The following is a 12520-nucleotide window of genomic DNA, read 5'->3' on the forward strand; positions in this document are numbered from 1 at the left end:
ACAAAAGACATATGGATAGACGCAAGTACATTTTTCACTCTGTATTCGGTGAGATATTTGTTAGAATGAATTTAGGATGAACCAGTTGTTTGGAGATCCTGCTGTATTATATGGTTGAAAAGGGATTATCTCATCGACGATGTAACAACATATCTCTCTCTTTTCCTTCTTCTGTTTACCTGGGGCGGCAGGTAGCCTAGTGGTTACAGTGTTGGGCCAGTAACCAAAAGGTTGCTGGATTGAATCCCTGAGCTGACAAGGTAAAAAATCTGTCGTTCTGCCCCTGAACAAGGTGGTTAACCCACTGTTCTCTGGTAGGTAATAATTGTAAATAAGAATTTGTTCTTAACTGACTTGCCTAAATAAATACAAATTTTTATTTCAATTATTATTTTTTCTATACCTTTTTTTCTAAACCGTCTTTCTCAATGTGTGTGGTCCACTATTCACAGTGTGTTCAATCAAAATATTTAATATAAATGCGGGGTGATTGTGATTTAAAACCAGATTATTCTTTTTTTTTAATCACTTTTAGAAGTTTTGGAGAATTGTCATTTGATCGTTTCAACACCGGGATAGTTTACAGAAATCTGTAAGTACAGATACCTTCTGCTAGTAATTCAATAGTTCATTAAGGTCTTTTTTTTGTATTATTTTTTAGCTTGCCTCTTTTTGTCTTTACAGATTTATTAACTAAAGCTGAGGAGACTTCATTTTGAGAGCCTGGCCCTAGTACAAAACGAGCAAACCCAGAATAAAAATGTGAAATAGAGACATTTCTGAGAAGGTTAGTAACCTTGTTCATATTGTTTGTATAAAATGATGATGATGCCAGATAAAATATTATCTATTCATGTACAAATGTGTGTAACACCTTCTCTTGTATCTTCTTTTAACAGTACATTCTGGAATAGCACAATTGGTAGCACCATTAGTTGCTAGAAAGACATGCTCGTTCTGTAGAACAGCACTCTCACAAGGCCTGTTGTGGTGGTGCACCCTCGTATAGACGCATTTTCATCACAGCTTGGAGAATCCGGAGAGGCGTTCTCACTCGGTGAAGAGGTCGCAGTGAATCAGAGTGTCTAGGGCTGGTGGGAGCAGCCTCTCATTTGGTCAGAATTGGCGGCGAGTAGTTCGACAAAATGGAGGAAATGGAGAAAAAGCTGGTGAAGCAACAGCTGTGCTGGAATATGAACAATATGGGTGTCAGTTCTGATGGTGTGGAGCGGGAGGATGAGGGTCAAGGACCGGAATGGTCGGTAGTGGAGAGACATAGGAAGAAGCGAGATCATGATACAGAAAGCAGTGGAGCTTCTAGTAAAGAAAGCATAAAGAGAGCCAAGGCAGGAAGCAAGAGTAATAATTTGTTGGAGTGGAAAGTGGTGACAGTGTTTGATGAGATCACAGGGCCTCACTTACACCCTAACCGACTAATGCAGTAGAGAAAGAGGTAGGTAGGGTGAAATTAACTGGGTTCATTGGAAATGGTAGATTGTTAATATTGTGTGGTAGTTAGGCTCAGCAAGAGAAGATTCTGAAAATGGAAAAGCTGAATGGGAAAAAGATTAAAAGCCATGTCCCTAGTGCTTATGCTAGATTGAGGGGAGTCACCACTGGGTCCCAATATCTATGTCCATAGATGATATTAAAGAAAATGTGAAGGGAGGAAGAGTGATTGAGGCCAAAAAGTTGATCAGTAGAAAAGAATGTCAAAGAAGTGAAAGTCTATCAGTGAGAAGGTTATGCCTGGGAAAGTACAGATAGTGTGAAGGTGAAGCTTAAGTGTTGTTATTGTTGGGGGAACATAGTGCAGCATTTGGTGGATGCCAGGTTTAGAGAGAGGCTAGAGCGGCTCAGAGATATAGAATTAGTCATAATGTATCGTATGCAGAGGATGTAAAACAGATTGATGGAACTACAGTGTGGAATGATGGACCTTATGTTCTTATCACAATGACCCTGATGATTTTGAAAGATACGCTATGGCAGGCATTGTATTCAGCCCTGAGACCCTAGATGACCCGTCAAATTATGCCTAAAAATGTCAGAGATTTAATCGCTGAGATAAACGGTGGGGCGATTAATACTAATCTAATCACCACACCCATAAACTCACCAGTGCTTTCTCAACATGATAGCCTTACAGAATTTGAGAGATATAGCGATATCTTATAGCAGGGTGGTGGCCTTGAAGATGTGAGGATTACACATGCAGAACTCAGACAGTTTTTACATTTCCAAGGTATTGTAAATGCTGGAATAAATTATTTAGCAATTTTCTATTTACTCATTATACTTTGGATGATTTGGTCCGTAGAGCCTCAGAGTTAGCAGACGGTCCAGGTGACCGATTACATATAGAATTGTCTGGGGATTCACTGTTATCACCTGTACATGTTATTATGAGACTTGATGAATATAATGAGGTAATAATGGTATAATGAATATATAATATAAGGTGTGATGCAATGCGATCAAGGTGTAATGCAAAGCGATCTTTTGACTGATGAGACCTTGGAACTGGTCATACAAATTACTAACTGATTTGTTTTTTACCTGCACATAGTTATCCACTAAGTTCGTAAGAGACTCCAGGTTTATAACAGACGTGTTGTGCCTGTGTAGAATTATGCCTTTTTCTTTAGGACATGTCAAACCCTTAAGGGTTTTATAGCCATTGAGCTCAGGTGCATCTTGTTTCCATTGATCATCCTTGAGATGTTTCTACTACTTGATTAAAGTCTACCTGTGGTAAATTTAATTGATTGGACAAGATTTGGAAAGGCACACACCTGTCTATGTAAGGTCCCACAGTTAGTGCATGTCAGAGCATAAACCAACCCATGAGGTCAAAGGAATTGTCCGTAGAGCTCTGAGACAGGATTGTGTCGGCACAGATCTGGGGAAGGGTACCAAAAAACACAGTGACCTCCACCAAGAACACAGTTTCCTCCATCATTCTTGAATTGAAGAAGTTTGCAACCACCAATACTCTCCTAGAGCAAACAGGGGAGAATGGCCTTGGTCAGGGTGGTGGCAAAGAGCCCAATGGTCTCTAGTGTTCCTCTGTGGATATGGGAGAACCTTCCAGAAGGAAAGCCAACCCTGCAGCACTCCACCAATCAGGCCTTTATGGTAGAGTGGCCAGACGGAAGCCACTCCTCAGTAAAAGGCACAAGACAGCCCGCTTGGAGTTTGCCAAAAGGCACCTAAAGATTCTAAGACCATGAGAAACAAGATTCTCTGGTCTGATGAATTCAAGATTGAACTTTTGGGCCTGAATGCCAAGCATCACGTCTGGAAGAAACCTGGCACCATCCCAACGGTGAAGTATGGGCAGGCACTGGGAAACTAGTCAGGATCGAGGGAAAGATGAACGGAGCAAAGTACAGAGAGATCCTTGATGAAAACCTGCTCCAGATCGCTCAAGAACTCAGACTCTGGCAAAGGTTCACCTTCCAACAGGACAACAACCCTAAGCACACAGCCAAGAAAACGTAGGAGTGGCATCCGGACAAGTGTCTGAATGTTCTTGAGTGGCCCCGCCAGAGCCCAGATTTGAACCCTATCAAACTTCTCTGGAGAGACCTGAAAATAGCTGTGCAGTGACGCTCCCCATCCAACCAGACAGAGCTTGAGAGGATCTGCAGAGAGGAATAGGAGAAACTCCCCAAGTACAGGTGTGCCAAGCTTGTAGCATCATACCCAAGAAGACTCGAGGCTGTAATCACTGCCAAAGATGTTTCAACAAAGTAAATTTACATTTACATTTAAGTAATTTAGCAGACGCTCTTATCCAGAGCGACTTACAAATTGGTGCATTCACCTTATGATATCCAGTGGAACAACCACTTTACAATAGTGCATCTAAATCTTTTTTTGGGGGGATTAGAAGGATTACTTTATCCTATCCTAGGTATTCCTTAAAGAGGTGGGGTTTCAGGTGTCTCCGGAAGGTGGTGATTGACTCCGCTGTCCTGGCGTCGTGAGGGAGCTTGTTCCACCATAGGGGTGCCAGAGCAGCGAACAGTTTTGACTGGGCTGAGCGGGAACTGTGCTTCCTCAGAGGTAGGGGGGCCAGCAGGCCAGTGGTGGATGAGCGCAGTGCCCTCGTTTGGGTGTAGGGACTGATCAGAGCCTGAAGGTACGGAGGTGCCGTTCCCCTGAGTAAAGGGTCTGAATAGTTATGTAAATGTGATATTTCAGTTTTTTATATTTAATACATTTGCTAATTGTTCTAAAAACCTGTTTTTGCTTTGTGATTATGGGGTATTGTGTGTAGATTGATGAGAAAAAAACAACAATTTAATCCCTTTTAGAATAAGGCTGTAACAAAATGCTTTCCGAATGCACTGTAAATTATCATCCAAGCCAGAACATGACTACTGTGCTACTGTGTGCAATAGAATGTGATTAAAAATATACTACTAGTCACTTAATTGCTTTAGAAAAGTCTCTGTTAAAAGTGTTTGCACCTGGCCTGGTATTGAAGAAGAAGAATACTTTATTAATCGATACGATAAGGAAATGTATCTTCTGCTATACCCAACCCCTCCGATATACACACAAACATATATTAGGTTGGCTGAGCTGGAGCAGAGGGCAGCCACAGTGCAGTGCCCAACGACCAGTGTTGTGGCTCCAAAATGGGCCCCCAAAATCGAATGTATATCATCCCAACCACTTTGAATCCCAGCAGCCCCATTTGATTTTAAAAACTGCTCCATCCCCTTTGAGCTAATGATTTCATGACCAATCTGGGCAATAACCAAAGGGTTTGTCTTGCCTAATTTAGGCTTGTTGTGGGTGGATTTGCAGATGGACTCAAATCCACAAGGAAATGTATTACCTCTTTTCAGATTTGTGGGAATCATAAACATATATACAAAACACAGGTATATTATGGTTTTCTTCTTATGTGATTAAGAAACAGAATATCAAAAAGTCAGCGGTAGCCCTGAAAGGCTTAGTGATAAATGTCAGGGAAGCTTTGATGGAGGATTGATATCAACATCAGCCGAATTGTAATTCTGTTAAGCAAGTACATTTGGGAATTGAGTTCCCCTGTCACGTCCTGGCCAGTATAAGGGTTAATTGTTATTGTAGTTTGGTCAGGACGTGGCAGAGGGTATTTGTTTTATGTGGTTCAGGGTGGTGTGTTAGTTAGGAGGGCGTTTGATTTATTATTTCCGGGTTTTGAGTTATGGTCTATGTTTATGTATTTCTATGTGTAGTCTAGTGAGTGTGTTTCTATGTTGAGTTAATTGGGGTGGACTTCCAATTGAAGGCAGCTGTTTGGTGTTGCCTTTGATTGGAAGTCCTATATTAGTTTGGTGTGTTTGTCTTGTATTTGTGGGAGATTGTTTTTGCATTGTGTGTTTTTGTGAGCATGCAAAACTGTCATTGGTCGTGCTTATTGTTTTCTTGTTTTTTTTGTGTTCAACGTTCTTTAATAAATTAAGAAAATGAACACCAACTCTGCTGCATATTGGTCCACCTTTTCAGACGACGATTTCGCATTATCGTCAGAAGACGAAGAAGGTCGTGACATCCCCTTTGCCCACAGTACTCAATACGCTCACTCAAAGAACTCACAATAGGTATTATTTGAAATACTATAACATACATTTCATTCAAATCTCTCTGTTCTATTTCTACAGTGAAGAATGTGGAAAGACTTTGGTACCATGTTATGCTTGACACTGCATCTCTGTTACCAAGAGAAGACTTCTATGTCTGACATAAATTGTCCTCCCAGAGGCCAGTATTTCCCGTCAACTAGTGTGATGTGTTCTGAGGAGAGCATGAGATGCATAACCATTAACAGGAGTTGGTTGTTATGATGACAGGAATGACACATCTGGGTTCAGTCATGATACAGTACAGCCCCCATCTCACAAAGCTGATCTTCTTTCAACAACTTTCTGCCGGGCGTCACCACCATGGCCTTTGATCATCTGACAGGGCTGGAGGAGCTGGAGATCAGCGGCAACACTTGGCTGGAGCAGTTGAACCCTGGAATCTTCAGAAAGCAGAGGAAACCTCACAAAACCTCTGTTTCAACTTTAACAAGTTCAAGTCCTTGAGTGACCGCCTCTTCAGTTCACTCCAGAATACTTTTCAGGTGAAGGGCAAGGTCATATCCAACCTGCCTAGGCAGCTCTTCCAGAACCTCCTGAGTCTTTGTGCTGTTGACCTGTCCCAGAACATGCTCACAGGGGTGGAAGGGGGCTCCTCAGCGGCTTGTCCCAGTTAGAGTCCCTCAATCTATGCACATAAAAAAGTACTACAGTTAACTTTAGAATACTGCAGTACTTATTATAGAATTCTGCAGTAAACTGTAGTATACTGTAGAACACTATACTACACACTGTTGTATCCCTCAATCATGTGTAGTACTAAGTATAGCATTTTGTAGTATACTGTAGAATACTATAATAAATACTACACTATACACACTAAATAATTACTGTAGTAAATACTACAGAAATGTCCTACAAGCTATGGTAAATGTGTTATTTTAGTATTTCTACGGTAGGTTTCCTCAAGGAGAAAGCTTCAATGTTAAAGATAATAAAACAAAAACACTTTAGTAAATACTATAGTATAATACAGTCAGCAAAAGCAATACAGTATTTACTAGAGTATACAGCAGCAGTCAAAAGTTTGGACACACCTACTCATTCAAGGGTTTTTGCACACTCTTGGCATTCTCTCAAACAGCTTCACATGGAATGCTTTTCCAACAGTCTTGAAGGAGTTCCCACATATGCTGAGCACTTGTTGGCTGCTTTTCCTTCACTCTGCGGTCCAACTCATCCAAAACCATCTTAAATGGGTTGAGGTCGGGTGATTGTGAAGGGCAGGTCATCTGATGCAGCACTCCATCACCATACTTCTTGGTCAAATAGCCCTCACAAATCAAACCAAATCACATTTTATTTGCCACATGCACCAAATACAACAGGTGTAGTAGACCTTACAGTGAAATGCTTACTTACAAGCCCTTAAGCAACAATGCAGTTTTAAGAAAAATCCCTAAAAAAACAAGAAATAAAAGTAACAAATAATTAAAGAACAGCAGTAAAATAACAATAACGAGGCTATATACGGGGGGTACCGGTACAGAGTCAATGTGCGGGGGCAACGGTGAGTTGAGGTAATTGAGGTAATATATACATGTGGGTAGAGTTATTAAAGTGACTTATGCATAGATAATAACAGAGTAGCATGCAACCAGTCAGGATGCTCTTGATGGTGCAGCTGTAGAAACTTTTGAGGATCTAAGGACCCATGCCATATCTTTTCAGTCTCCTGAGGGGGAATAGGTTTTGTCGTGCCCTCTTCACGACTGTCTTGGTGTGCTTGGACCATGTTAGTTTGTTGGTGATGTGGACACCAAGGAACTTGAAGCTCTCGACCTGCTCCACTACAGCCCCGTCGATGAGAATGGGGGCGTGCTTGGTCCTCCTTTTCCTGTAGTCCACAATAATCTCCTTAGTCTTGATCACGTTGAGGGAGAGGTTGTTGTCCTGGCACCACACGGCCAGGTCTCTGACCTCCTCCCAATATGCTGTCTCGTCGTTGTTGGTGATCAGGCCTACCGCTGTTGTGTCATCGGCAAACTTAATGATGGTGTTGGAGTCGTGCCTGGCCGTGCAGTCATGAGTGAACAGGGAGTACAGAAGGGGACTGAGCACGCACCCTTGAAGGCCCGCAATTGAGATTGTGTCATCTGTGGATCTGTTTGGGCGGTACGCAAATGGTCTAGGGTTTCTAGGATAATGGTGTTGATGTGAGCCATGACCAGCTTTTCAAAACACTTCATGGCTACAGACGTGAGTGCTACAGGTCGGTCGTCATTTAGGCAGGTTATCTTAGTGTTCTTGGGCACAGCGACTATGGTGGTCTGCTTGAAACATGTTGGTATTACAGACTCAGAAAGGGAGAGGTTGAAAATGTCAGTGAAGACACTTGTCAGTTGGCCAGTGCATGCTTGGTGAGCACGTCCTGGTAATCCGTCTGGCCCTGCGGCCTTGTGAATGTTGACCTGTTTAAAGGTCTTACTCACTTCAGCTGCGCAGAGCGTGATCACACTGTCGTCCGGAACAGCTGTTGCTTTCGTGCATGTTTCAGTGTTACTTGCCTCGAAGCAAGCAAATAAAGAATTTAGCTCGTGTGGTAGGCTCGTGTCACTGGGCAGCTCTCGGCTGTTCTTCCTTTTGTAGTCTGTAATAGTTTGCAAGTCCTGCCACATCCGACGAGCGTCGGAGCCGGTGTAGTACGATTCGATCTTAGTCCAGTGTGGTGTGCAATTGAGATTGTGTCATCTGTGGATCTGTTTGGTCGGTACGCAAATTAGAGTGGGTCTAAGGTTTCTGGGATAATGGTGTTGATGTGAGCCATGACCAGCGTTTCAAAGCACTTCTTGGCTACACATGTGAGTGCTACTGGTCGGTATTCATTTAGGCAGGTTACCTTAGTGTTCTTGGGCACAGGGACTATGGTGGCCTGCTTGAAATATGTTGGTATTACAGACTCAGACAGGGAAGGATCGTGTTGGTAGGATCGCGCCACTGGGCAGCTCTCGGTTGTGCTTCCCTTTGTAGTCTGTAATAGTTTGCAAGTCCTCCTATATCCGAAAAGCGTCGGAGCCGGTGTAGTACGATTCGATCTTAGTCCTGTAATGATGCTTTGCCTGTTTGATGGTTTGTCGGAGAGCATAGCGGGATTTCTTATAAGCTTCCGGGTTAGAGTCCCGCTCCTTGAAAGCGGCAGCTCTACCCTTTAGTTCATTGTGGATATTGCCTGTAATTCATGGCTTCTGGTTGTGGTATGTACGTACAGTCACTGTGGGGACGACGTCATCGATGCACTTATTGATGAAGCCAGTGACTGATGTGGTGTACTCCTCAATGCCATCGGAAGAATCCCAGAACATATTCCAGTCTGTGCTAGCAAAACAGTCCTGTAGCTTGGCATCTGCTTCATCTGACCACTTTTTTATAGACCGAGTCACTGGTGCTTCCTGCTTTAATTTTCGGTTGTAAGCAGGAATTAGGAGGATGGAATTCTGGTCAGATTTGCCAAATGGAGGGCGAGGGAGAGTGCTTTGTGTGTGGAGTAAAGGTGGTCTAGAGTTTTTTCCCTCTGGTTGCACATTTAACATGCTGGTAGAAATTTGGTGAAAGGATTTAAGTTTCCCTGCATTAAAGTCCCCGGCCACTAGGAGCGCCGCCTCTGGATGAGCGTTTTCCTGTTAGCTTATGGCGTTATACAGCTCATTGAGTGCGGTCTTAGTTCCAGCATTGGTCTGTGGTGGTATGTAGACAGCTACAAAAAATACAGATGACGACTCTCTAGGTAGATAGTGTGGTCTACAGCTTATCATGAGATACTCTACTTCAGGCAAGCAAAAGCTTGAGACTTCCTTAGATATCCTTCACTAGCTGTTGTTTACAAATATACATAGACCGCCACCCCTTGTCTTACCAGAGGCTACTGTTCTATCCTGCCAATACAATGTATAACCCGCCAGCTGTATGTTATTCATGTCGTCACTCAGCCATGACTCGGTGAAACATAAGATGTTACAGTTTTTAATGTCCTGTTGTTAGGATATACATGCTTTTAGTTTGTCCAATTTATTATCCAGCAATTGTACTATGGCCAATAGTACAGATGGCAAAGGCAGATTAGCCACTTGTCGGCGGATCACAAGGCACTCACCTCTTCCGTCTTTTTCTCCTACAAATGACAGGGATGAAGGCCAGTTTGGGTGTCTGGAGTAAATCCCTCTCATCCGACTCATTAAAGAGAAATTCTTCGTCCAGTTGGAGGTGAGTAATCGCTGTTCTGATTTCCTGAAGCTATTTTTGGTCATAAGAGTCTGTAGCAGCAACATTATGTACAAAATAAATTACTTTTTTTTTTTAAACTAACAAAATAGCACGGTTGGTTGAGAGCCCATGACTTGACAGCCTGGAGGTGTGTTGGGTCATTGTTCTGTTGAAAAACAAATAATGGTCCCACTGATCGCAAACCAGATGGGATGGTGTATCACTGCAGAATGCTGTGGTAGCCATGCTGGTTAAGTGTGCCTTGAATAAAAAAGAAAATCGCAGACAGTGTCACCAGCAAAGCAACCCCACACCATCACACCTCCTCCTCCATGCTTCACGGTTGGAACCACACATGTGGACATAATCTGTTCACCTACCCTGCGTCTCACAAAGACATGGCGGTTGGAACCAAAAATCAAAAATGTTTATTAATCAGAGCAAAGGAAAGCTTTTCACCGGTCTAATGTCCATTGCTCGTGTTTCTTGGCCCAAGCAATTGTCTTCTTATTATTGGTGTCCTTTAGTAGTGGTTTCTTTGCAGCAATTCAACCATGAAGGCTTGATTCACGCTGTCTCCTCTGAACAGTTGATGTTGAGATGTGTCTGTTACTTTAACTCTGTAAGGCATTTATTTGGGCTGCAATTTCTGAGGCTGGTAACTCTAATGAACTTATCCTCTGCAGCAGAGGTACCTCTGGGTCTTCCTTTCCTGTGGCGGTCCTCATAAGAGCCAGTTTCATCATAGCTCTTGCTGGTTTTGTGACTGCACTTGAAGAAACTTTCAAAGTTCTTGAAATATTTCGTATTGACTGACCTTCATGTCTTAAAGTAATGGACTGTCGTTTCTCTTTGCTCATTTGATCTGTTCTTGCCATAATATGGACTTGGTCTTTTACCAAATAGGGCTATCTTCTGTATACCATCCCTAGCTTGTCACAACACAACTGATTGGCTCAAATGCATCAAGAAGGAAAGAAATTTCACAAATTAACTTTTAACACGACACACTTTTGACTGGTACTGTACATACTATAGCCCACAAAAACGCTACAGTAAATACTACAGTAAACTCCAGTTTGCAAAACACTACAGTAAATACTGTACTTCAGAAATCATTATAGTATATACTAGTCTTTTTTTACTACAATATTTATACCTTAGTAAACTGTAAATACTACGATATACTACAGTAAATAATACAGGAAAGTCCACAAAAACACTAGAGTGAATACTATAGTATTCCTACCATAGTATACACTATAGTATTTTTGTATGTGCGTGGGCTACAACCTGATCAACGTCCTCTTGCCCAACACTTTCCACATCTCCCAGGTGAAAGAGCTTTGCCTGCAGGAAACCAGATATCTTACCTCACTCAGGGTGTCTTCTCACATTTAGAGAAACTAAATGAGCTGAATCTTCGCAGCAACTTGATCACAAACTTAAGCTCTGGAACCTTTCCCTCTAGCTTTGAAGAGCTGGATCTCAAAGGCAACAAGTTGGTGCAGCTTTTGCCAGACTCATTTGGCCGTCTAACCAGTCTCACCCACCTGTTCCTGTCCATGAACCAGCTCACTGACCTTCCAGAGGATGTCTTCCGGAACCTGACGGCCCTGCCTTACCTGGACCTCTCGGAGAACCAGCTCACATCGCTGCCCAGAACCATCTTCCAAGATCTTACCAAGATCAAAATCGTCCACCTGCAGAATAACAACCAGGCCTTCCTGGAGAAGCTGTACCTCTCAGAGAACAACCTCCAGACCGTTCCTCAGGGCTTCTTTGATGCATTCTTCCATGAGAATGTGATGAGAATTCGCAGGAACGACTGGAGCTGCAACTGCCACATGCTGTATCTGTATGACTATGTGGAGGGACAAGGTCACTTGATGGAGGACCTAAGTAACGTGTATTGTACTGACCCTGGGCCTTTGAGAGGACAGGGTCTGGTCTCAGTAGAGAGGGACCAGCTGGTGTGTCCAAGTAATTTCTCCTCTAGGACCAAAGCCACCCCCTTCTAAAGCTTGAAGGAGGAGAGGTCAAACCCTAGCGAATGTACTGTCCAGGTCATCAACGACAACATGGCGTTGTTGGAGGTGTAACTGTGTTGGAGCTGTAAAAAATCGATGAGCAGCTGCTCTTGATCATTGTCATGAAGCCACACCTGTCCAACTCACATTAAAAGTTCAGAATTCAATGGTGTAGACTATATACAAATAATGACGCTCAAATTGAAAACAATTAAATGAAATAATGAGCCTAATCGAGGTGTAGATTACAGCTCACATTCCAGTGTTCGAACTTGTAAACAAGGCTGCATGGGATTTCTCTTATTGCGGCTTCATGCAGCCAATGGCAACGTAAGCTTTAGGTATATGCCAGGTGCCGCTTATGGACTTGACAGCTCTAACGCAGTTACACCTCTGACACCGCCGAAACAACCACTACGAGGATGTCGGCTTAAAGCGTATCTGATTGAATAGAGCCCTAACTGTGTGAATGGAGTTCAGACTTTCTTTATGCATGTACGTACATCATAGAGCTTTATCATACACACAATATTGTATTTACCAACATACTGTACATGAGACAAAAGTGAATTCCCCATGAATGTCATTTAATTTTGAGGTACTGGCTGTATTTCCCGCTCATTCTGAGAGATAAGAGAGGTGGATGAA

The 12520-nt window shown here is 42.7% G+C and overlaps 1 long non-coding RNA gene across 1 annotated transcript; it reads left to right on the forward strand.

Annotated features, from left to right (window-relative positions):
- Window positions 1-216: 216 nt before the first annotated feature.
- Window positions 217-3125, forward strand: LOC123726620 (uncharacterized). Its single transcript, XR_006758680.1, has 4 exons — window positions 217-260; window positions 536-592; window positions 685-787; window positions 900-3125. It is a non-coding gene; the product is annotated as an uncharacterized lncRNA (long non-coding RNA).
- Window positions 3126-12520: the final 9395 nt, after the last annotated feature.

This window comes from Salmo salar, chromosome ssa14 (assembly GCF_905237065.1).
Source record: "Salmo salar chromosome ssa14, Ssal_v3.1, whole genome shotgun sequence".
In the NCBI taxonomy this organism is placed as follows: domain Eukaryota; kingdom Metazoa; phylum Chordata; class Actinopteri; order Salmoniformes; family Salmonidae; genus Salmo; species Salmo salar.